General features: G+C 41.6%; 38 non-coding genes across 38 annotated transcripts; all 38 read left to right on the forward strand.

The window, feature by feature from the left end:
* The first annotated feature begins 325 nt into the window (after positions 1-325).
* Positions 326-398, forward strand: TRNAV-UAC (transfer RNA valine (anticodon UAC)). Its single transcript has one exon. It is a non-coding gene; the product is annotated as a tRNA-Val (tRNA).
* A 110-nt stretch (positions 399-508) lies between these two features.
* TRNAV-AAC (transfer RNA valine (anticodon AAC)) lies at positions 509-581 on the forward strand. Its single transcript has one exon. It is a non-coding gene; the product is annotated as a tRNA-Val (tRNA).
* Positions 582-666: 85 nt separating this feature from the next.
* TRNAV-AAC (transfer RNA valine (anticodon AAC)) lies at positions 667-739 on the forward strand. The gene has a single exon. It is a non-coding gene; the product is annotated as a tRNA-Val (tRNA).
* Positions 740-1,070: 331 nt separating this feature from the next.
* Positions 1,071-1,143, forward strand: TRNAV-UAC (transfer RNA valine (anticodon UAC)). The gene has a single exon. It is a non-coding gene; the product is annotated as a tRNA-Val (tRNA).
* Positions 1,144-1,657: 514 nt separating this feature from the next.
* On the forward strand, positions 1,658-1,730 carry TRNAV-UAC (transfer RNA valine (anticodon UAC)). The gene has a single exon. It is a non-coding gene; the product is annotated as a tRNA-Val (tRNA).
* Positions 1,731-1,840: 110 nt separating this feature from the next.
* On the forward strand, positions 1,841-1,913 carry TRNAV-AAC (transfer RNA valine (anticodon AAC)). Its single transcript has one exon. It is a non-coding gene; the product is annotated as a tRNA-Val (tRNA).
* An 85-nt stretch (positions 1,914-1,998) lies between these two features.
* Positions 1,999-2,071, forward strand: TRNAV-AAC (transfer RNA valine (anticodon AAC)). The gene has a single exon. It is a non-coding gene; the product is annotated as a tRNA-Val (tRNA).
* A 331-nt stretch (positions 2,072-2,402) lies between these two features.
* TRNAV-UAC (transfer RNA valine (anticodon UAC)) lies at positions 2,403-2,475 on the forward strand. Its single transcript has one exon. It is a non-coding gene; the product is annotated as a tRNA-Val (tRNA).
* A 268-nt stretch (positions 2,476-2,743) lies between these two features.
* On the forward strand, positions 2,744-2,816 carry TRNAV-AAC (transfer RNA valine (anticodon AAC)). The gene has a single exon. It is a non-coding gene; the product is annotated as a tRNA-Val (tRNA).
* A 268-nt stretch (positions 2,817-3,084) lies between these two features.
* On the forward strand, positions 3,085-3,157 carry TRNAV-AAC (transfer RNA valine (anticodon AAC)). Its single transcript has one exon. It is a non-coding gene; the product is annotated as a tRNA-Val (tRNA).
* A 243-nt stretch (positions 3,158-3,400) lies between these two features.
* On the forward strand, positions 3,401-3,473 carry TRNAV-AAC (transfer RNA valine (anticodon AAC)). Its single transcript has one exon. It is a non-coding gene; the product is annotated as a tRNA-Val (tRNA).
* A 331-nt stretch (positions 3,474-3,804) lies between these two features.
* TRNAV-UAC (transfer RNA valine (anticodon UAC)) lies at positions 3,805-3,877 on the forward strand. Its single transcript has one exon. It is a non-coding gene; the product is annotated as a tRNA-Val (tRNA).
* A 451-nt stretch (positions 3,878-4,328) lies between these two features.
* TRNAV-AAC (transfer RNA valine (anticodon AAC)) lies at positions 4,329-4,401 on the forward strand. The gene has a single exon. It is a non-coding gene; the product is annotated as a tRNA-Val (tRNA).
* An 85-nt stretch (positions 4,402-4,486) lies between these two features.
* On the forward strand, positions 4,487-4,559 carry TRNAV-AAC (transfer RNA valine (anticodon AAC)). The gene has a single exon. It is a non-coding gene; the product is annotated as a tRNA-Val (tRNA).
* Positions 4,560-4,890: 331 nt separating this feature from the next.
* Positions 4,891-4,963, forward strand: TRNAV-UAC (transfer RNA valine (anticodon UAC)). The gene has a single exon. It is a non-coding gene; the product is annotated as a tRNA-Val (tRNA).
* A 110-nt stretch (positions 4,964-5,073) lies between these two features.
* On the forward strand, positions 5,074-5,146 carry TRNAV-AAC (transfer RNA valine (anticodon AAC)). The gene has a single exon. It is a non-coding gene; the product is annotated as a tRNA-Val (tRNA).
* Positions 5,147-5,231: 85 nt separating this feature from the next.
* On the forward strand, positions 5,232-5,304 carry TRNAV-AAC (transfer RNA valine (anticodon AAC)). Its single transcript has one exon. It is a non-coding gene; the product is annotated as a tRNA-Val (tRNA).
* Positions 5,305-5,635: 331 nt separating this feature from the next.
* TRNAV-UAC (transfer RNA valine (anticodon UAC)) lies at positions 5,636-5,708 on the forward strand. The gene has a single exon. It is a non-coding gene; the product is annotated as a tRNA-Val (tRNA).
* An 830-nt stretch (positions 5,709-6,538) lies between these two features.
* TRNAV-UAC (transfer RNA valine (anticodon UAC)) lies at positions 6,539-6,611 on the forward strand. Its single transcript has one exon. It is a non-coding gene; the product is annotated as a tRNA-Val (tRNA).
* Positions 6,612-8,661: 2,050 nt separating this feature from the next.
* TRNAV-UAC (transfer RNA valine (anticodon UAC)) lies at positions 8,662-8,734 on the forward strand. Its single transcript has one exon. It is a non-coding gene; the product is annotated as a tRNA-Val (tRNA).
* Positions 8,735-9,185: 451 nt separating this feature from the next.
* Positions 9,186-9,258, forward strand: TRNAV-AAC (transfer RNA valine (anticodon AAC)). The gene has a single exon. It is a non-coding gene; the product is annotated as a tRNA-Val (tRNA).
* Positions 9,259-9,343: 85 nt separating this feature from the next.
* TRNAV-AAC (transfer RNA valine (anticodon AAC)) lies at positions 9,344-9,416 on the forward strand. Its single transcript has one exon. It is a non-coding gene; the product is annotated as a tRNA-Val (tRNA).
* A 331-nt stretch (positions 9,417-9,747) lies between these two features.
* On the forward strand, positions 9,748-9,820 carry TRNAV-UAC (transfer RNA valine (anticodon UAC)). Its single transcript has one exon. It is a non-coding gene; the product is annotated as a tRNA-Val (tRNA).
* Positions 9,821-9,930: 110 nt separating this feature from the next.
* Positions 9,931-10,003, forward strand: TRNAV-AAC (transfer RNA valine (anticodon AAC)). The gene has a single exon. It is a non-coding gene; the product is annotated as a tRNA-Val (tRNA).
* Positions 10,004-10,087: 84 nt separating this feature from the next.
* Positions 10,088-10,160, forward strand: TRNAV-AAC (transfer RNA valine (anticodon AAC)). Its single transcript has one exon. It is a non-coding gene; the product is annotated as a tRNA-Val (tRNA).
* Positions 10,161-10,491: 331 nt separating this feature from the next.
* On the forward strand, positions 10,492-10,564 carry TRNAV-UAC (transfer RNA valine (anticodon UAC)). The gene has a single exon. It is a non-coding gene; the product is annotated as a tRNA-Val (tRNA).
* Positions 10,565-11,394: 830 nt separating this feature from the next.
* Positions 11,395-11,467, forward strand: TRNAV-UAC (transfer RNA valine (anticodon UAC)). The gene has a single exon. It is a non-coding gene; the product is annotated as a tRNA-Val (tRNA).
* Positions 11,468-14,104: 2,637 nt separating this feature from the next.
* Positions 14,105-14,177, forward strand: TRNAV-UAC (transfer RNA valine (anticodon UAC)). Its single transcript has one exon. It is a non-coding gene; the product is annotated as a tRNA-Val (tRNA).
* Positions 14,178-14,287: 110 nt separating this feature from the next.
* On the forward strand, positions 14,288-14,360 carry TRNAV-AAC (transfer RNA valine (anticodon AAC)). The gene has a single exon. It is a non-coding gene; the product is annotated as a tRNA-Val (tRNA).
* A 331-nt stretch (positions 14,361-14,691) lies between these two features.
* On the forward strand, positions 14,692-14,764 carry TRNAV-UAC (transfer RNA valine (anticodon UAC)). Its single transcript has one exon. It is a non-coding gene; the product is annotated as a tRNA-Val (tRNA).
* Positions 14,765-15,935: 1,171 nt separating this feature from the next.
* TRNAV-AAC (transfer RNA valine (anticodon AAC)) lies at positions 15,936-16,008 on the forward strand. Its single transcript has one exon. It is a non-coding gene; the product is annotated as a tRNA-Val (tRNA).
* A 1,241-nt stretch (positions 16,009-17,249) lies between these two features.
* TRNAV-AAC (transfer RNA valine (anticodon AAC)) lies at positions 17,250-17,322 on the forward strand. The gene has a single exon. It is a non-coding gene; the product is annotated as a tRNA-Val (tRNA).
* A 1,257-nt stretch (positions 17,323-18,579) lies between these two features.
* On the forward strand, positions 18,580-18,652 carry TRNAV-UAC (transfer RNA valine (anticodon UAC)). Its single transcript has one exon. It is a non-coding gene; the product is annotated as a tRNA-Val (tRNA).
* Positions 18,653-18,737: 85 nt separating this feature from the next.
* Positions 18,738-18,810, forward strand: TRNAV-AAC (transfer RNA valine (anticodon AAC)). Its single transcript has one exon. It is a non-coding gene; the product is annotated as a tRNA-Val (tRNA).
* A 331-nt stretch (positions 18,811-19,141) lies between these two features.
* Positions 19,142-19,214, forward strand: TRNAV-UAC (transfer RNA valine (anticodon UAC)). Its single transcript has one exon. It is a non-coding gene; the product is annotated as a tRNA-Val (tRNA).
* A 426-nt stretch (positions 19,215-19,640) lies between these two features.
* On the forward strand, positions 19,641-19,713 carry TRNAV-AAC (transfer RNA valine (anticodon AAC)). The gene has a single exon. It is a non-coding gene; the product is annotated as a tRNA-Val (tRNA).
* Positions 19,714-20,970: 1,257 nt separating this feature from the next.
* On the forward strand, positions 20,971-21,043 carry TRNAV-UAC (transfer RNA valine (anticodon UAC)). Its single transcript has one exon. It is a non-coding gene; the product is annotated as a tRNA-Val (tRNA).
* Positions 21,044-21,153: 110 nt separating this feature from the next.
* Positions 21,154-21,226, forward strand: TRNAV-UAC (transfer RNA valine (anticodon UAC)). Its single transcript has one exon. It is a non-coding gene; the product is annotated as a tRNA-Val (tRNA).
* Positions 21,227-21,405: the final 179 nt, after the last annotated feature.

The raw sequence follows: 21,405 nt of genomic DNA on the forward strand, positions 1-21,405 counted from the left end.
TCTTTTTTGACTTGTTGTTAGAACGAAACTTTCGGAGGTTTTTGGCAATTTTTTTAAATTGAAAAGTGACATATTTTGGGTCCTTGGTAGTATAGTGCTGAGTATCACCGCCTGTTTTAGGGAAGACCTGAGTTAAATTCCCCGCCGGGGAGGCATGACCGGCTTCAGTTTTTAAAGATTGCAGAAAAGATTTTGGTGGCAATGAAACGGTTTCTTCTTAATACCAAAAATATCCGTTTTAAAGAAATCCACTGGTTCAGGCCTTGGTCAAAATGCAACCCTATCTCCAAGACGATTTTCGTCAGTTCATGTTGCAGTAGCTAGCGTATCTATGGTGTAGTGGTTATCACGTCCGCTTTACACGCGGAAGGTCTCAGGTTCGAGCCCTAATAGATACAAAGAAGGTTGATATTTTAGCGATATGTGGACGAGTGAATTGGAGGCTCTCGGTCTCGAAAATTTGCCCATTTTTAAAACAGTTTCATCGTATTTACGATGGCTATGACGGGTATCTATGGTGTAGTGGTTATCACGTCCGCCTAACACGCGGAAGGTCCCAGGTTCGAGCCCTGGTAGATACATAATGTTCTTTTTTGACTTGTTGTTAGAACGAAACTTTCGGAGGTTTTTGGCAATTTTTTTAAATTGAAAAGCGAAATGTTTTGGGTATCTATGGTGTAGTGGTTATCACGTCCGCCTAACACGCGGAAGGTCCCAGGTTCGAGCCCTGGTAGATACATAATGTTATTTTTTGACTTGTTGTTAGAACGAAACTTTCGGAGGTTTTTGGCAATTTTTTTAAATTGAAAAGTGACATATTTTGGGTCCTTGGTAGTATAGTGCTGAGTATCACCGCCTGTTTTAGGGAAGACCTGAGTTAAATTCCCCGCCGGGGAGGCATGACCGGCTTCAGTTTTTAAAGATTGCAGAAAATATTTTGGTGGCAATGAAACGGTTTCTTCTTAATACCAAAAATATCCGTTTTAAAGAAATCCACTGGTTCAGGCCTTGGTCAAAATGCAACCCTATCTCCAAGACGATTTTCGTCAGTTCATGTTGCAGTCGCTAGCGTATCTATGGTGTAGTGGTTATCACGTCCGCTTTACACGCGGAAGGTCTCAGGTTCGAGCCCTAATAGATACAAAGAAGGTTGATATTGTAGCGATATGTGGACGAGTGAATTGAAGGCTCTCGGTCTCGAAAATTTGCCCATTTTTAAAACGGTTTCATCGTATTTACGATGGCTATGACGGGTATCTATGGTGTAGTGGTCATCACGTCCGCCTAACACGCTGTAGGTCCCAGGTTCGAGCCCTGGTAGATACATAATGTTCTTTTTTGACTTGTTGTTAGAACGAAACTTTCGGAGGTTTTTGGCAATTTTTTTAAATTGAAAAGTGACATATTTTGGGTCCTTGGTAGTATAGTGCTGAGTATCACCGCCTGTTTTAGGGAAGACCTGAGTTAAATTCCCCGCCGGGGAGGCATGACCGGCTTCAGTTTTTAAAGATTGCAGAAAATATTTTGGTGGCAATGAAACGGTTTCTTCTTAATACCAAAAATATCCGTTTTAAAGAAATCCACTGGTTCAGGCCTTGGTCAAAATGCAACCCTATCTCCAAGACGATTTTCGTCAGTTCATGTTGCAGTCGCTAGCGTATCTATGGTGTAGTGGTTATCACGTCCGCTTTACACGCGGAAGGTCTCAGGTTCGAGCCCTGATAGATACAAAGAAGGTTGATATTTTAGCGATATGTGGACGAGTGAATTGGAGGCTCTCGGTCTCGAAAATTTGCCCATTTTTAAAACAGTTTCATCGTATTTACGATGGCTATGACGGGTATCTATGGTGTAGTGGTTATCACGTCCGCCTAACACGCGGAAGGTCCCAGGTTCGAGCCCTGGTAGATACATAATGTTCTTTTTTGACTTGTTGTTAGAACGAAACTTTCGGAGGTTTTTGGCAATTTTTTTAAATTGAAAAGCGAAATGTTTCGGGTATCTATGGTGTAGTGGTTATCACGTCCGCCTAACACGCGGAAGGTCCCAGGTTCGAGCCCTGGTAGATACATAATGTTCTTTTTTGACTTGTTGTTAGAACGAAACTTTCGGAGGTTTTTGGCAATTTTTTTAAATTTAAAAGTGACATATTTTGGGTCCTTGGTAGTATAGTGCTGAGTATCACCGCCTGTTTTACGGAAGACCTGAGTTAAATTCCCCGCCGGGGAGGCATGACCGGCTTCAGTTTTTAAAGATTGCAGAAAATATTTTGGTGGCAATGAAACGGTTTCTTCTTAATACCAAAAATATCCGTTTTAAAGAAATCCACTGGTTCAGGCCTTGGTCAAAATGCAACCCTATCACCCAGACGATTTTCGTCAGTTCATGTTGCAGTCGCTAGCGTATCTATGGTGTAGTGGTTATCACGTCCGCTTTACACGCGGAAGGTCTCAGGTTCGAGCCCTGATAGATACAAAGAAGGTTGATATTTTAGCGATATGTGGACGAGTGAATTGGAGGCTCTCGGTCTCGAAAATTTGCCCATTTTTAAAACAGTTTCATCGTATTTACGATGGCTATGACGGGTATCTATGGTGTAGTGGTTATCACGTCCGCCCAACACGCGGAAGGTCCCAGGTTCGAGCCCTGGTAGATACATAATGTTCTTTTTTGACTTGTTGTTAGAACGAAACTTTCGGAGGTTTTTGGCAATTTTTTTAAATTGAAAAGCGAAATGTTTCGGGTATCTATGGTGTAGTGGTTATCACGTCCGCCTAACACGCGGAAGGTCCCAGGTTCGAGCCCTGGTAGATACATAATGTTCTTTTTTGACTTGTTGTTAGAACGAAACTTTCGGAGGTTTTTGGCAATTTTTTTAAATTTAAAAGTGAAATGTTTTGGGTATCTATGGTGTAGTGGTTATCACGTCCGCCTAACACGTGGAAGGTCCCAGGTTCGAGCCCTGATAGATACAAAGAAGGTTGATATTTTAGCGATATGTGGACGAGTGAATTGGAGGCTCTCGGTCTCGAAAATTTGCCCATTTTTAAAACAGTTTCATCGTATTTACGATGGCTATGACGGGTATCTATGGTGTAGTGGTTATCACGTCCGCCTAACACGCGGAAGGTCCCAGGTTCGAGCCCTGGTAGATACATAATGTTCTTTTTTGACTTGTTGTTAGAACGAAACTTTCGGAGGTTTTTGGCAATTTTTTTAATTTGAAAAGTGAAATGTTTTGGGTATCTATGGTGTAGTGGTTATCACGTCCGCCTAACACGTGGAAGGTCCCAGGTTCGAGCCCTGGTAGATACATAATGTCCTTTTTTGACTTGTTGTTAGAACGAAACTTTCGGAGGTTTTTGGCAATTGTTTTAAATTGAAAAGCGAAATGTTTTGGGTATCTATGGTGTAGTGGTTATCACGTCCGCCTAACACGCGGAAGGTCCCAGGTTCGAGCCCTGGTAGATACATAATGTTCTTTTTTGACTTGTTGTTAGAACGAAACTTTAGGAGGTTTTTGGCAATTTTTTTAAATTGAAAAGTGACATATTTTGGGTCCTTGGTAGTATAGTGCTGAGTATCACCGCCTGTTTTAGGGAAGACCTGAGTTAAATTCCCCGCCGGGGAGGCATGACCGGCTTCAGTTTTTAAAGATTGCAGAAAATATTTTGGTGGCAATGAAACGGTTTCTTCTTAATACCAAAAATATCCATTTTAAAGAAATCCACTGGTTCAGGCCTTGGTCAAAATGCAACCCTATCTCCAAGACGATTTTCGTCAGTTCATGTTGCAGTCGCTAGCGTATCTATGGTGTAGTGGTTATCACGTCCGCTTTACACGCGGAAGGTCTCAGGTTCGAGCCCTGATAGATACAAAGAAGGTTGATATTTTAGCGATATGTGGACGAGTGAATTGAAGGCTCTCGGTCTCGAAAATTTGCCCATTTTTAAAACGGTTTCATCGTATTTACGATGGCTATGAAGGGTATCTATGGTGTAGTGGTTATCACGTCCGCCTAACACGCGGAAGGTCCCTGGTTCGAGCCTTGGTAGATACATAATGTTCTTTTTTGACTTGTTGTTAGAACGAAACTTTCGGAGGTTTTTGGCAATTTTTTTAAATTGAAAAGTGAAATGTTTTGGGTATCTATGGTGTAGTGGTTATCACGTCCGCCTAACACGTGGAAGGTCCCAGGTTCGAGCCCTGATAGATACAAAGAAGGTTGATATTTTAGCGATATGTGGACGAGTGAATTGGAGGCTCTCGGTCTCGAAAATTTGCCCATTTTTAAAACAGTTTCATCGTATTTACGATGGCTATGACGGGTATCTATGGTGTAGTGGTTATCACGTCCGCCTAACACGCGGAAGGTCCCAGGTTCGAGCCCTGGTAGATACATAATGTTCTTTTTTGACTTGTTGTTAGAACGAAACTTTCGGAGGTTTTTGGCAATTTTTTTAATTTGAAAAGTGAAATGTTTTGGGTATCTATGGTGTAGTGGTTATCACGTCCGCCTAACACGCGGAAGGTCCCAGGTTCGAGCCCTGGTAGATACATAATGTTCTTTTTTGACTTGTTGTTAGAACGAAACTTTAGGAGGTTTTTGGCAATTTTTTTAAATTGAAAAGTGACATATTTTGGGTCCTTGGTAGTATAGTGCTGAGTATCACCGCCTGTTTTAGGGAAGACATGAGTTAAATTCCCCGCCGGGGAGGCATGACCGGCTTCAGTTTTTAAAGATTGCAGAAAATATTTTGGTGGCAATGAAACGGTTTCTTCTTAATACCAAAAATATCCATTTTAAAGAAATCCACTGGTTCAGGCCTTGGTCAAAATGCAACCCTATCTCCAAGACGATTTTCGTCAGTTCATGTTGCAGTCGCTAGCGTATCTATGGTGTAGTGGTTATCACGTCCGCTTTACACGCGGAAGGTCTCAGGTTCGAGCCCTGATAGATACAAAGAAGGTTGATATTTTAGCGATATGTGGACGAGTGAATTGAAGGCTCTCGGTCTCGAAAATTTGCCCATTTTTAAAACGGTTTCATCGTATTTACGATGGCTATGACGGGTATCTATGGTGTAGTGGTTATCACGTCCGCCTAACACGCGGAAGGTCCCAGGTTCGAGCCCTGGTAGATACATAATGTTCTTTTTTGACTTGTTGTTAGAACGAAACTTTCGGAGGTTTTTGGCAATTTTTTTAAATTGAAAAGTAAAATGTTTTGGGTATCTATGGTGTAGTGGTTATCACGTCCGCCTAACACGCGGAAGGTCCCAGGTTCGAGCCCTGGTAGATACATAATGTTCTTTTTTGACTTGTTGTTAGAACGAAACTTTCGGAGGTTTTTGGCAATTTTTTCAAATTGAAAATTGACATATTTTGGGTCCTTGGTAGTATAGTGCTGAGTATCACCGCCTGTTTTACGGAAGACCCGAGTTAAATTCCCCGCCGGGGAGGCATGACCGGCTTCAGTTTTTAAAGATTGCAGAAAATATTTTGGTGGCAATGAAACGGTTTCTTCTTAATACCAAAAATATCCGTTTTAAAGAAATCCACTGGTTCAGGCCTTGGTCAAAATGCAACCCTATCACCCAGACGATTTTCGTCAGTTCATGTTACAATCGCTAGCGTATCTATGGTGTAGTGGTTATCACGTCCGCTTTACACGCGGAAGGTCTCAGGTTCGAGCCCTGATAGATACAAAGAAGGTTGATATTTTAGCGATATGTGGACGAGTGAATTGGAGGCTCTCGGTCTCGAAAATTTATCCATTTTTAAAACAGTTTCATCGTATTTACGATGGCTATGACGGGTATCTATGGTGTAGTGGTTATCACGTCCGCCTAACACGCGGAAGGTCCCAGGTTCGAGCCCTGGTAGATACCTAATGCTCTTTTTTGACTTGTTGTTAGAACGAGACTTTCGGAGGTTTTTGGCAATTTTTTTAAATTGAAAAGTGAAATGTTTTGGGTATCTATGGTGTAGTGGTTATCACGTCCGCCTAACACGCGGAAGGTCCCTGGTTCGAGCCCTGGTAGATACATAATGTTCTTTTTTGACTTGTTGTTAGAACGAAACTTTCGGAGGTTTTTGGCAATTTTTTTAAATTGAAAAGTGAAATGTTTTGGGTATCTATGGTGTAGTGGTTATCACGTCCGCCTAACACGTGGAAGGTCCCAGGTTCGAGCCCTGGTAGATACATAATGTTCTTTTTTGACTTGTTGTTAGAACGAAACTTTCGGAGGTTTTTGGCAATTTTTTCAAATTGAAAAGTGACATATTTTGGGTCCTTGGTAGTATAGTGCTGAGTATCACCGCCTGTTTTACGGAAGACCTGAGTTAAATTCCCCGCCGGGGAGGCATGACCGGCTTCAGTTTTTAAAGATTGCAGAAAATATTTTGGTGGCAATGAAACGGTTTCTTCTTAATACCAAAAATATCCGTTTTAAAGAAATCCACTGGTTCAGGCCTTGGTCAAAATGCAACCCTATCACCCAGACGATTTTCGTCAGTTCATGTTACAGTCGCTAGCGTATCTATGGTGTAGTGGTTATCACGTCCGCTTTACACGCGGAAGGTCTCAGGTTCGAGCCCTGATAGATACAAAGAAGGTTGATATTTTAGCGATATGTGGACGAGTGAATTGGAGGCTCTCGGTCTCGAAAATTTATCCATTTTTAAAACAGTTTCATCGTATTTACGATGGCTATGACGGGTATCTATGGTGTAGTGGTTATCACGTCCGCCTAACACGCGGAAGGTCCCAGGTTCGAGCCCTGGTAGATACCTAATGCTCTTTTTTGACTTGTTGTTAGAACGAAACTTTCGGAGGTTTTTGGCAATTTTTTTAAATTGAAAAGGGAAATGTTTTGGGTATCTATGGTGTAGTGGTTATCACGTCCGCCTAACACGCGGAAGGTCCCTGGTTCGAGCCCTGGTAGATACATAATGTTCTTTTTTGACTTGTTGTTAGAACGAAACTTTCGGAGGTTTTTTGCAATTTTTTTAAATTGAAAAGTGAAATGTTTTGGGTGTCTATGGTGTAGTGGTTATCACGTCCGCCTAACACGTGGAAGGTCCCAGGTCCGAGCCCTGATAGATACAAAGAAGGTTGATATTTTAGCGATATGTGGACGAGTGAATTGGAGGCTCTCGGTCTCGAAAATTTGCCCATTTTTAAAACAGTTTCATCGTATTTACGATGGCTATGACGGGTATCTATGGTGTAGTGGTTATCACGTCCGCCTAACACGCGGAAGGTCCCAGGTTCGAGAACTGGTAGATACATAATGTTCTTTTTTGACTTGTTGTTAGAACGAATCTTTCGGAGGTTTTTGGCAATTTTTTTAATTTGAAAAGTGAAATGTTTTGGGTATCTATGGTGTAGTGGTTATCACGTCCGCCTAACACGTGGAAGGTCCCAGGTTCGAGCCCTGGTAGATACATAATGTCCTTTTTTGACTTGTTGTTAGAACGAAACTTTCGGAGGTTTTTGGCAATTTTTTTAAATTGAAAAGCGAAATGTTCTGGGTATCTATGGTGTAGTGGTTATCACGTCCGCCTAACACGCGGAAGGTCCCAGGTTCGAGAACTGGTAGATACATAATGTTCTTTTTTGACTTGTTGTTAGAACGAATCTTTCGGAGGTTTTTGGCAATTTTTTTAATTTGAAAAGTGAAATGTTTTGGGTATCTATGGTGTAGTGGTTATCACGTCCGCCTAACACGTGGAAGGTCCCAGGTTCGAGCCCTGGTAGATACATAATGTTCTTTTTTGACTTGTTGTTAGAACGAAACTTTCGGAGGTTTTTGGCAATTTTTTTAAATTGAAAAGTGACATATTTTGAGTCCTTGGTAGTATAGTGCTGAGTATCACCGCCTGTTTTACGGAAGACCTGAGTTAAATTCCCCGCCGGGGAGGCATGACTGGCTTCAGTTTTTAAAGATTGCAGAAAATATTTTGGTGGCAATGAAACGGTTTCTTCTTAATACCAAAAATATCCGTTTTAAAGATATCCACTGGTTCAGGCCTTGGTCAAAATGCAACCCTATCTCCAAGACCATTTTCGTCAGTTCAAGTTACAGTCGCTAGCGTATCTATGGTGTAGTGGTTATCACGTCCGCCTAACACGCGGAAGGTCCCTGGTTCGAGCCCTGGTAGATACATAATGTTCTTTTTTGACTTGTTGTTAGAACGAAACTTTCGGAGGTTTTTGGCAATTTTTTTAAATTGAAAAATGAAATGTTTTGGGTATCTATGGTGTAGTGGTTATCACGTCCGCCTAACACGCGGAAGGTCCCTGGTTCGAGCCCTGGTAGATACATAATGTTCTTTTTTGACTTGTTGTTAGAACGAAACTTTCGGAGGTTTTTGGCAATTTTTTCAAATTGAAAAGTGACATATTTTGGGTCCTTGGTAGTATAGTGCTGAGTATCACCGCCTTTTTTTACGGAAGACCTGAGTTAAATTCCCCGCCGGGGAGGCATGACCGGCTTCAGTTTTTAAAGATTGCAGAAAATATTTTGGTGGCAATGAAACGGTTTCTTCTTAATACCAAAAATATCCGTTTTAAAGAAATCCACTGGTTCAGGCCTTGGTCAAAATGCAACCCTATCTCCAAGACGATTTTCGTCAGTTCATGTTGCAGTCGCTAGCGTATCTATGGTGTAGTGGTTATCACGTCCGCTTTACACGCGGAAGGTCTCAGGTTCGAGCCCTGATAGATACAAAGAAGGTTGATATTTTAGCGATATGTGGACGAGTGAATTGAAGGCTCTCGGTCTCGAAAATTTGCCCATTTTTAAAACGGTTTCATCGTATTTACGATGGCTATGAAGGGTATCTATGGTGTAGTGGTTATCACGTCCGCCTAACACGCGGAAGGTCCCTGGTTCGAGCCTTGGTAGATACATAATGTTCTTTTTTGACTTGTTGTTAGAACGAAACTTTCGGAGGTTTTTGGCAATTTTTTTAAATTGAAAAGTGAAATGTTTTGGGTATCTATGGTGTAGTGGTTATCACGTCCGCCTAACACGTGGAAGGTCCCAGGTTCGAGCCCTGATAGATACAAAGAAGGTTGATATTTTAGCGATATGTGGACGAGTGAATTGGAGGCTCTCGGTCTCGAAAATTTGCCCATTTTTAAAACAGTTTCATCGTATTTACGATGGCTATGACGGGTATCTATGGTGTAGTGGTTATCACGTCCGCCTAACACGCGGAAGGTCCCAGGTTCGAGCCCTGGTAGATACATAATGTTCTTTTTTGACTTGTTGTTAGAACGAAACTTTCGGAGGTTTTTGGCAATTTTTTTAATTTGAAAAGTGAAATGTTTTGGGTATCTATGGTGTAGTGGTTATCACGTCCGCCTAACACGCGGAAGGTCCCAGGTTCGAGCCCTGGTAGATACATAATGTTCTTTTTTGACTTGTTGTTAGAACGAAACTTTAGGAGGTTTTTGGCAATTTTTTTAAATTGAAAAGTGACATATTTTGGGTCCTTGGTAGTATAGTGCTGAGTATCACCGCCTGTTTTAGGGAAGACATGAGTTAAATTCCCCGCCGGGGAGGCATGACCGGCTTCAGTTTTTAAAGATTGCAGAAAATATTTTGGTGGCAATGAAACGGTTTCTTCTTAATACCAAAAATATCCATTTTAAAGAAATCCACTGGTTCAGGCCTTGGTCAAAATGCAACCCTATCTCCAAGACGATTTTCGTCAGTTCATGTTGCAGTCGCTAGCGTATCTATGGTGTAGTGGTTATCACGTCCGCTTTACACGCGGAAGGTCTCAGGTTCGAGCCCTGATAGATACAAAGAAGGTTGATATTTTAGCGATATGTGGACGAGTGAATTGAAGGCTCTCGGTCTCGAAAATTTGCCCATTTTTAAAACGGTTTCATCGTATTTACGATGGCTATGACGGGTATCTATGGTGTAGTGGTTATCACGTCCGCCTAACACGCGGAAGGTCCCAGGTTCGAGCCCTGGTAGATACATAATGTTCTTTTTTGACTTGTTGTTAGAACGAAACTTTCGGAGGTTTTTGGCAATTTTTTTAAATTGAAAAGTAAAATTTTTGGGTATCTATGGTGTAGTGGTTATCACGTCCGCCTAACACGCGGAAGGTCCCAGGTTCGAGCCCTGGTAGATACATAATGTTCTTTTTTGACTTGTTGTTAGAACGAAACTTTCGGAGGTTTTTGGCAATTTTTTCAAATTGAAAATTGACATATTTTGGGTCCTTGGTAGTATAGTGCTGAGTATCACCGCCTGTTTTACGGAAGACCCGAGTTAAATTCCCCGCCGGGGAGGCATGACCGGCTTCAGTTTTTAAAGATTGCAGAAAATATTTTGGTGGCAATGAAACGGTTTCTTCTTAATACCAAAAATATCCGTTTTAAAGAAATCCACTGGTTCAGGCCTTGGTCAAAATGCAACCCTATCACCCAGACGATTTTCGTCAGTTCATGTTACAATCGCTAGCGTATCTATGGTGTAGTGGTTATCACGTCCGCTTTACACGCGGAAGGTCTCAGGTTCGAGCCCTGATAGATACAAAGAAGGTTGATATTTTAGCGATATGTGGACGAGTGAATTGGAGGCTCTCGGTCTCGAAAATTTATCCATTTTTAAAACAGTTTCATCGTATTTACGATGGCTATGACGGGTATCTATGGTGTAGTGGTTATCACGTCCGCCTAACACGCGGAAGGTCCCAGGTTCGAGCCCTGGTAGATACCTAATGCTCTTTTTTGACTTGTTGTTAGAACGAGACTTTCGGAGGTTTTTGGCAATTTTTTTAAATTGAAAAGTGAAATGTTTTGGGTATCTATGGTGTAGTGGTTATCACGTCCGCCTAACACGCGGAAGGTCCCTGGTTCGAGCCCTGGTAGATACATAATGTTCTTTTTTGACTTGTTGTTAGAACGAAACTTTCGGAGGTTTTTGGCAATTTTTTTAAATTGAAAAGTGAAATGTTTTGGGTATCTATGGTGTAGTGGTTATCACGTCCGCCTAACACGTGGAAGGTCCCAGGTTCGAGCCCTGGTAGATACATAATGTTCTTTTTTGACTTGTTGTTAGAACGAAACTTTCGGAGGTTTTTGGCAATTTTTTCAAATTGAAAAGTGACATATTTTGGGTCCTTGGTAGTATAGTGCTGAGTATCACCGCCTGTTTTACGGAAGACCTGAGTTAAATTCCCCGCCGGGGAGGCATGACCGGCTTCAGTTTTTAAAGATTGCAGAAAATATTTTGGTGGCAATGAAACGGTTTCTTCTTAATACCAAAAATATCCGTTTTAAAGAAATCCACTGGTTCAGGCCTTGGTCAAAATGCAACCCTATCACCCAGACGATTTTCGTCAGTTCATGTTACAGTCGCTAGCGTATCTATGGTGTAGTGGTTATCACGTCCGCTTTACACGCGGAAGGTCTCAGGTTCGAGCCCTGATAGATACAAAGAAGGTTGATATTTTAGCGATATGTGGACGAGTGAATTGGAGGCTCTCGGTCTCGAAAATTTATCCATTTTTAAAACAGTTTCATCGTATTTACGATGGCTATGACGGGTATCTATGGTGTAGTGGTTATCACGTCCGCCTAACACGCGGAAGGTCCCAGGTTCGAGCCCTGGTAGATACCTAATGCTCTTTTTTGACTTGTTGTTAGAACGAAACTTTCGGAGGTTTTTGGCAATTTTTTTAAATTGAAAAGGGAAATGTTTTGGGTATCTATGGTGTAGTGGTTATCACGTCCGCCTAACACGCGGAAGGTCCCTGGTTCGAGCCCTGGTAGATACATAATGTTCTTTTTTGACTTGTTGTTAGAACGAAACTTTCGGAGGTTTTTTGCAATTTTTTTAAATTGAAAAGTGAAATGTTTTGGGTGTCTATGGTGTAGTGGTTATCACGTCCGCCTAACACGTGGAAGGTCCCAGGTCCGAGCCCTGATAGATACAAAGAAGGTTGATATTTTAGCGATATGTGGACGAGTGAATTGGAGGCTCTCGGTCTCGAAAATTTGCCCATTTTTAAAACAGTTTCATCGTATTTACGATGGCTATGACGGGTATCTATGGTGTAGTGGTTATCACGTCCGCCTAACACGCGGAAGGTCCCAGGTTCGAGAACTGGTAGATACATAATGTTCTTTTTTGACTTGTTGTTAGAACGAATCTTTCGGAGGTTTTTGGCAATTTTTTTAATTTGAAAAGTGAAATGTTTTGGGTATCTATGGTGTAGTGGTTATCACGTCCGCCTAACACGTGGAAGGTCCCAGGTTCGAGCCCTGGTAGATACATAATGTCCTTTTTTGACTTGTTGTTAGAACGAAACTTTCGGAGGTTTTTGGCAATTTTTTTAAATTGAAAAGCGAAATGTTCTGGGTATCTATGGTGTAGTGGTTATCACGTCCGCCTAACACGCGGAAGGTCCCAGGTTCGAGAACTGGTAGATACATAATGTTCTTTTTTGACTTGTTGTTAGAACGAATCTTTCGGAGGTTTTTGGCAATTTTTTTAATTTGAAAAGTGAAATGTTTTGGGTATCTATGGTGTAGTGGTTATCACGTCCGCCTAACACGTGGAAGGTCCCAGGTTCGAGCCCTGGTAGATACATAATGTTCTTTTTTGACTTGTTGTTAGAACGAAACTTTCGGAGGTTTTTGGCAATTTTTTTAAATTGAAAAGTGACATATTTTGAGTCCTTGGTAGTATAGTGCTGAGTATCACCGCCTGTTTTACGGAAGACCTGAGTTAAATTCCCCGCCGGGGAGGCATGACTGGCTTCAGTTTTTAAAGATTGCAGAAAATATTTTGGTGGCAATGAAACGGTTTCTTCTTAATACCAAAAATATCCGTTTTAAAGATATCCACTGGTTCAGGCCTTGGTCAAAATGCAACCCTATCTCCAAGACCATTTTCGTCAGTTCAAGTTACAGTCGCTAGCGTATCTATGGTGTAGTGGTTATCACGTCCGCCTAACACGCGGAAGGTCCCTGGTTCGAGCCCTGGTAGATACATAATGTTCTTTTTTGACTTGTTGTTAGAACGAAACTTTCGGAGGTTTTTGGCAATTTTTTTAAATTGAAAAATGAAATGTTTTGGGTATCTATGGTGTAGTGGTTATCACGTCCGCCTAACACGCGGAAGGTCCCTGGTTCGAGCCCTGGTAGATACATAATGTTCTTTTTTGACTTGTTGTTAGAACGAAACTTTCGGAGGTTTTTGGCAATTTTTTCAAATTGAAAAGTGACATATTTTGGGTCCTTGGTAGTATAGTGCTGAGTATCACCGCCTTTTTTTACGGAAGACCTGAGTTAAATTCCCCGCCGGGGAGGCATGACCGGCTTCAGTTTTTAAAGATTGCAGAAAATATTTTGGTGGCAATGAAACGGTTTCTTCTTAATACCAAAAATATCCGTTTTAAAGAAATCCACTGGTTCAGGCCTTGGTCAAAATGCAACCCTATCTCCAAGACCATTTTCGTCAGTTCATGATGCAGTCGCTAGCGTATCTATGGTGTAGTGGTTATCACGTCCTCTTTACACGCGGAAGGTCTCAGGTTCGAGCCCTGATAGATACAAAGAAGGTTGATATTTTAGCGATATGTGGACGAGTGAAATGGAGGCTCTCGGTCTCGAAAATTTGCCCATTTTTAAAACGGTTTCATCGTATTTACGATGGCTATGACGGGTATCTATGGTGTAGTGGTTATCACGTCCGCCCAACACGCGGAAGGTCCCAGGTTCGAGCCCTGGTAGATACATAATGTTCTTTTTTGACTTGTTGTTAGAACGAAACTTTCGGAGGTTTTTGGCAATTTTTTTAAATTGAAAAGTGACATATTTTGGGTCCTTGGTAGTATAGTGCTGAGTATCACCGCCTGTTTTACGGAAGACCTGAGTTAAATTCCCCGCCGGGGAGGCATGACCGGCTTCAGTTTTTAAAGATTGCAGAAAATATTTTGGTGGCAATGAAACGGTTTCTTCTTAATACCAAAAATATCCGTTTTAAAGAAATCCACTGGTTCAGGCCTTGGTCAAAATGCAACCCTATCACCCAGACGATTTTCGTCAGTTCATGTAACAGTCGCTAGCGTATCTATGGTGTAGTGGTTATCACGTCCGCTTTACACGCGGAAGGTCTCAGGTTCGAGCCCTGATAGATACAAAGAAGGTTGATATTTTAGCGATATGTGGACGAGTGAATTGAAGGCTCTCGGTCTCGAAAATTTGCCCATTTTTAAAACGGTTTCATCGTATTTACGTTGGCTATGACGGGTATCTATGGTGTAGTGGTTATCACGTCCGCCTAACACGCGGAAGGTCCCAGGTTCGAGCCCTGGTAGATACATAATGTTCTTTTTTGACTTGTTGTTAGAACGAAACTTTCGGAGGTTTTTGGCAATTTTTTCAAATTGAAAAGTGACATATTTTGGGTCCTTGGTAGTATAGTGCTGAGTATCACCGCCTGTTTTACGGAAGACCTGAGTTAAATTCCCCGCCGGGGAGGCATGACCGGCTTCAGTTTTTAAAGATTGCAGAAAATATTTTGGTGGCAATGAAACGGTTTCTTCTTAATACGAAAAATATCCGTTTTAAAGAAATCCACTGGTTCAGGCCTTGGTCAAAATGCAACCCTATCACCCAGACGATTTTCGTCAGTTCATGTTACAGTCGCTAGCGTATCTATGGTGTAGTGGTTATCACGTCCGCTTTACACGCGGAAGGTCTCAGGTTCGAGCCCTGATAGATACAAAGAAGGTTGATATTTTAGCGATATGTGGACGAGTGAATTGGAGGCTCTCGGTCTCGAAAATTTATCCATTTTTAAAACAGTTTCATCGTATTTACGATGGCTATGACGGGTATCTATGGTGTAGTGGTTATCACGTCCGCCTAACACGCGGAAGGTCCCAGGTTCGAGAACTGGTAGATACATAATGTTCTTTTTTGACTTGTTGTTAGAACGAAACTTTCGGAGGTTTTTGGCAATTTTTTTAATTTGAAAAGTGAAATGTTTTGGGTATCTATGGTGTAGTGGTTATCACGTCCGCCTAACACGTGGAAGGTCCCAGGTTCGAGCCCTGGTAGATACATAATGTCCTTTTTTGACTTGTTGTTAGAACGAAACTTTCGGAGGTTTTTGGCAATTTTTTTAAATTGAAAAGCGAAATGTTTTGGGTATCTATGGTGTAGTGGTTATCACGTCCGCCTAACACGCGGAAGGTCCCAGGTTCGAGCCCTGTCAGATACATAATGTTCTTTTTTGAATTGTTGTTAGAACGAAACTTTCGGAGGTTTTTGGCAATTTTTTTAAATTGAAAAGTGACATATTTTGGGTCCTTGGTAGTATAGTGCTGAGTATCACCGCCTGTTTTACGGAAGACCTGAGTTAAATTCCCCGCCGGGGAGGCATGACCGGCTTCAGTTTTTAAAGATTGCAGAAAATATTTTGGTGGCAATGAAACGGTTTCTTCTTAATACCAAAAATATCCGTTTTAAAGAAATCCACTGGTTCAGGCCTTGGTCAAAATGCAACCCTATCTCCAAGACAATTTTCGTCAGTTCATGTTGCAGTCGCTAGCGTATCTATGGTGTAGTGGTTATCACGTCCTCTTTACACGCGGAAGGTCTCAGGTTCGAGCATTGATAGATACAAAGAAGGTTGATATTTTAGCGATATGTGGACGAGTGAATTGGAGGCTCTCGGTCTCGAAAATTTGCCCATTTTTAAAACGGTTTCATCGTATTTACGATGGCTATGACGGGTATCTATGGTGTAGTGGTTATCACGTCCGACTAACACGCGGAAGGTCCCAGGTTCGAGCCCTGGTAGATACATAATGTTCTTTTTTGACTTGTTGTTAGAACGAAACTTTCGGAGGTTTTTGGCAATTTTTTTAAATTGAAAAGCGAAATGTTTTGGGTATCTATGGTGTAGTGGTTATCACGTCCGCCTAACACGCGGAAGGTCCCAGGTTCGAGCCCTGGTAGATACATAATGTTCTTTCTTGACTTGTTGTTAGAACGAAACTTTCGGAGGTTTTTGGCAATTTTTTTAAATTGAAAAGTGAAATGTTTTGGGTATCTATGGTGTAGTGGTTATCACGTCCGCCTAACACGTGGAAGGTCCCAGGTTCGAGCCCTGATAGATACAAAGAAGGTTGATATTTTAGCGATATGTGGACGAGTGAATTGGAGGCTCTCGGTCTCGAAAATTTGCCCATTTTTAAAACAGTTTCATCGTATTTACGATGGCTATGACGGGTATCTATGGCGTAGTGGTTATCACGTCCGCCTAACACGCGGAAGGTCCCAGGTTCGAGAACTGGTAGATACATAATGTTCTTTTTTGACTTGTTGTTAGAACGAAACTTTCGGAGGTTTTTGGCAATTTTTTTAATTTGAAAAGTGAAATGTTTTGGGTATCTATGGTGTAGTGGTTATCACGTCCGCCTAACACGTGGAAGGTCCCAGGTTCGAGCCCTGGTAGACACATAATGTCCTTTTTTGACTTGTTGTTAGAACGAAACTTTCGGAGGTTTTTGGCAATTTTTTTAAATTGAAAAGCGAAATGTTTTGGGTATCTATGGTGTAGTGGTTATTACGTCCGCCTAACACGCGGAAGGTCCCTGGTTTGAGCCCTGGTAGATACATAATGTTCTTTTTTGACTTGTTGTTAGAACGAAACTTTCGGAGGTTTTTGGCAATTTTTTTAAATTGAAAAGTGAAATGTTTTGGGTATCTATGGTGTAGTGGTTATCACGTCCGCCTAACACGTGGAAGGTCCCAGGTTCGAGCCCTGATAGATACAAAGAAGGTTGATATTTTAGCGATATGTGGACGAGTGAATTGGAGGCTCTCGGTCTCGAAAATTTGCCCATTTTTCAAACAGTTTCATCGTATTTACGATGGCTATGACGGGTATCTATGGTGTAGTGGTTATCACGTCCGCCTAACACGCGGAAGGTCCCAGGTTCGAGAACTGGTAGATACATAATGTTCTTTTTTGACTTGTTGTTAGAACGAAACTTTCGGAGGTTTTTGGCAATTTTTTTAATTTGAAAAATGAACTGTTTTGGGTATCTATGGTGTAGTGGTTATCACGTCCGCCTAACACGTGGAAGGTCCCAGGTTCGAGCCCTGGTAGATACATAATGTCCTTTTTTGACTTGTTGTTAGAACGAAACTTTCGGAGGTTTTTGGCAATTTTTTTAAATTGAAAAGCGAAATGTTTTGGGTATCTATGGTGTAGTGGTTATCACGTCCGCCTAACACGCGGAAGGTCCCAGGTTCGAGCCCTGGTAGATACATAATGTTCTTTTTTGACTTGTTGTTAGAACGAAACTTTCGGAGGTTTTTGGCAATTTTTTTAAATTGAAAAGTGACATATTTTGGGTCCTTGGTAGTATAGTGCTGAGTATCACCGCCTGTTTTACGGAAGACCTGAGTTAAATTCCCCGCCGGGGAGGCATGACCGGCTTCAGTTTTTAAAGATTGCAGAAAATATTTTGGTGGCAATGAAACGGTTTCTTCTTAATACCAAAAATATCCGTTTTAAAGAAATCCACTGGTTCAGGCCTTGGTCAAAATGCAACCCTATCTCCAAGACAATTTTCGTCAGTTCATGTTCCAGTCGCTAGCGTATCTATGGTGTAGTGGTTATCACGTCCTCTTTACACGCGGAAGGTCTCAGGTTCGAGCATTGATAGATACAAAGAAGGTTGATATTTTAGCGATATGTGGACGAGTGAATTGGAGGCTCTCGGTCTCGAAAATTTGCCCATTTTTAAAACAGTTTCATCGTATTTACGATGGCTATGACGGGTATCTATCGTGTAGTGGTTATCACGTCCGCCTAACACGCGGAAGGTCCCAGGTTCGAGCCCTGGTAGATACATAATGTTCTTTTTTGACTTGTTGTTAGAACGAAACTTTCGGAGGTTTTTGGCAATTTTTTAAATTGAAAAGTGACATATTTTGAGTCCTTGGTAGTATAGTGCTGAGTATCACCGCCTGTTTTACGGAAGACCTGAGTTAAATTCCCCGCCGGGGAGGCATGACCGGCTTCAGTTTTTAAAGATTGCAGAAAATATTTTAGTGGCAATGAAACGGTTTCTTCTAAATACCAAAAATATCCGTTTTAAAGAAATCCACTGGTTCAGGCCTTGGTCAAAATGCAACCCTATCTCCAAGACCATTTTCGTCAGTTCATGATGCAGTCGCTAGCGTATCTATGGTGTAGTGGTTATCACGTCCGCTTTACACGCGGAAGGTCTCAGGTTGAGCCCTGATAGATACATAGAAGGTTGATATTTTAGCGATATGTGGACGAGTGAATTGGAGGCTCTCGGTCTCGAAAATTTGCCCATTTTTAAAACGGTTTCATCGTATTTACGATGGCTATGACGGGTATTAATGGTGTAGTGGTTATCACGTCCGCCTAACACGCGGATGGTCCCAGGTTCGAGCCCTGGTAGATACATAGTGTTCTTTTTTGACTTGTTGTTAGAACGAAACTTTCGGAGGTTTTTGGCAATTTTTTTAATTTGAAAAGTGAAATGTTTTGGGTATCTATGGTGTAGTGGTTATCACGTCCGCTTTACACGCGGAAGGTCTCAGGTTCGAGCCCTGGTAGATACATAATGTTCTTTTTTGACTTGTTGTTAGAACGAAACTTTCGGAGGTTTTTGGCAATTTTTTTAAATTGAAAAGCGAAATGTTTTGGGTATCTATGGTGTAGTGGTTATCACGTCCGCCTAACACGCGGAAGGTCCCAGGTTCGAGCCCTGGTAGATACATAATGTTCTTTTTTGACTTGTTGTTAGAATGAAACTTTCGGAGGTTTTTGGCAATTTTTTCAAATTGAAAAGTGACATATTTTGGGTCCTTGGTAGTATAGTGCTGAGTATCACCGCCTGTTTTACGGAAGACCTGAGTTAAATTCCCCGCCGGGGAGGCATGACCGGCTTCAGTTTTTAAAGATTGCAGAAAATATTTTGGTGGCAATGAAACGGTTTCTTCTTAATACGAAAAATATCCGTTTTAAAGAAATCCACTGGTTCAGGCCTTGGTCAAAATGCAACCCTATCACCCAGACGATTTTCGTCAGTTCATGTTACAGTCGCTAGCGTATCTATGGTGTAGTGGTTATCACGTCCGCTTTACACGCGGAAGGTCTCAGGTTCGAGCCCTGATAGATACAAAGAAGGTTGATATTTTAGCGATATGTGGACGAGTGAATTGGAGGCTCTCGGTCTCGAAAATTTATCCATTTTTAAAACAGTTTCATCGTATTTACGATGGCTATGACGGGTATCTATGGTGTAGTGGTTATCACGTCCGCCTAACACGCGGAAGGTCCCAGGTTCGAGCCCTGGTAGATACCTAATGCTCTTTTTTGACTTGTTGTTAGAACGAAACTTTCGGAGGTTTTTGGCAATTTTTTTAAATTGAAAAGTGAAATGTTTTGGGTATCTATGGTGTAGTGGTTATCACGTCCGCCTAACACGCGGAAGGTCCCTGGTTTGAGCCCTGGTAGATACATAATGTTCTTTTTTGACTTGTTGTTAGAACGAAACTTTCGGAGGTTTTTGGCAATTTTTTTAAATTGAAAAGTGAAATGTTTTGGGTATCTATGGTGTAGTGGTTATCACGTCCGCCTAACACGCGGAAGGTCCCAGGTTCGAGCCCTGGTAGATACATAATGTTCTTTTTTGACTTGTTGTTAGAACGAAACTTTCGGAGGTTTTTGGCAATTTTTTTAAATTGAAAAGTGACATATTTTGGGTCCTTGGTAGTATAGTGCTGAGTATCACCGCCTGTTTTACGGAAGACCTGAGTTAAATTACCCGCCGGGGAGGCATGACCGGCTTCAGTTTTTAAAGATTGCAGAAAATATTTTGGTGGCAATGAAACGGTTTCTTCTTAATACCAAAAATATCCGTTTTAAAGAAATCCACTGGTTCAGGCCTTGGTCAAAATGCAACCCTATCTCCAAGACAATTTTCGTCAGTTCATGTTCCAGTCGCTAGCGTATCTATGGTGTAGTGGTTATCACGTCCTCTTTACACGCGGAAGGTCTCAGGTTCGAGCATTGATAGATACAAAGAAGGTTGATATTTTAGCGATATGTGGACGAGTGAATTGGAGGCTCTCGGTCTCGAAAATTTGCCCATTTTTAAAACAGTTTCATCGTATTTACGATGGCTATGACGGGTATCTATCGTGTAGTGGTTATCACGTCCGCCTAACACGCGGAAGGTCCCAGGTTCGAGCCCTGGTAGATACATAATGTTCTTTTTTGACTTGTTGTTAGAACGAAACTTTCGGAGGTTTTTGGCAATTTTTTAAATTGAAAAGTGACATATTTTGAGTCCTTGGTAGTATAGTGCTGAGTATCACCGCCTGTTTTACGGAAGACCTGAGTTAAATTCCCCGCCGGGGAGGCATGACCGGCTTCAGTTTTTAAAGATTGCAGAAAATATTTTGGTGGCAATGAAACGGTTTCTTCTAAATACCAAAAATATCCGTTTTAAAGAAATCCACTGGTTCAGGCCTTGGTCAAAATGCAACCCTATCTCCAAGACCATTTTCGTCAGTTCATGATGCAGTCGCTAGCGTATCTATGGTGTAGTGGTTATCACGTCCGCTTTACACGCGGAAGGTCTCAGGTTGAGCCCTGATAGATACATAGAAGGTTGATATTTTAGCGATATGTGGACGAGTGAATTGGAGGCTCTCGGTCTCGAAAATTTGCCCATTTTTAAAACGGTTTCATCGTATTTACGATGGCTATGACGGGTATTTATGGTGTAGTGGTTATCACGTCCGCCTAACACGCGGATGGTCCCAGGTTCGAGCCCTGGTAGATACATAATGTTCTTTTTTGACTTGTTGTTAGAACGAAACTTTCGGAGGTTTTTGGCAATTTTTTTAATTTGAAAAGTGAAATGTTTTGGGTATCTATGGTGTAGTGGTTATCACGTCCGCTTTACACGCGGAAGGTCTCAGGTTCGAGCCCTGATAGATACAAAGAAGGTTGATATTTTAGCGATATGTGGACGAGTGAATTGAAGGCTCTCGGTCTCGAAAATTTGCCCATTTTTAAAAAGGTTTCATCGTATTTACGTTGGCTATGACGGGTATCTATGGTGTAGTGGTTATCACGTCCGCCTTACACGCGGAAGGTCCCAGGTTCGAGCCCTGGTAGATACATAATGTTCTTTTTTGACTTGTTGTTAGAACGAAACTTTCGGAGGTTTTTGGCAATTTTTTTAAATTGAAAAGTGACATATTTTGGGTCCTTGGTAGTATAGTGCTGAGTATCACCGCCTGTTTTACGGAAGACCTGAGTTAAATTCCCCGCCGGGGAGGCATGACCGGCTTCAGTTTTT

The sequence above is a fragment of the Leiobunum rupestre genome, chromosome 3 (assembly GCF_980474605.1).
Source record: "Leiobunum rupestre chromosome 3, qqLeiRupe1.1.hap1, whole genome shotgun sequence".
In the NCBI taxonomy this organism is placed as follows: Eukaryota; Metazoa; Arthropoda; class Arachnida; order Opiliones; family Sclerosomatidae; genus Leiobunum; species Leiobunum rupestre.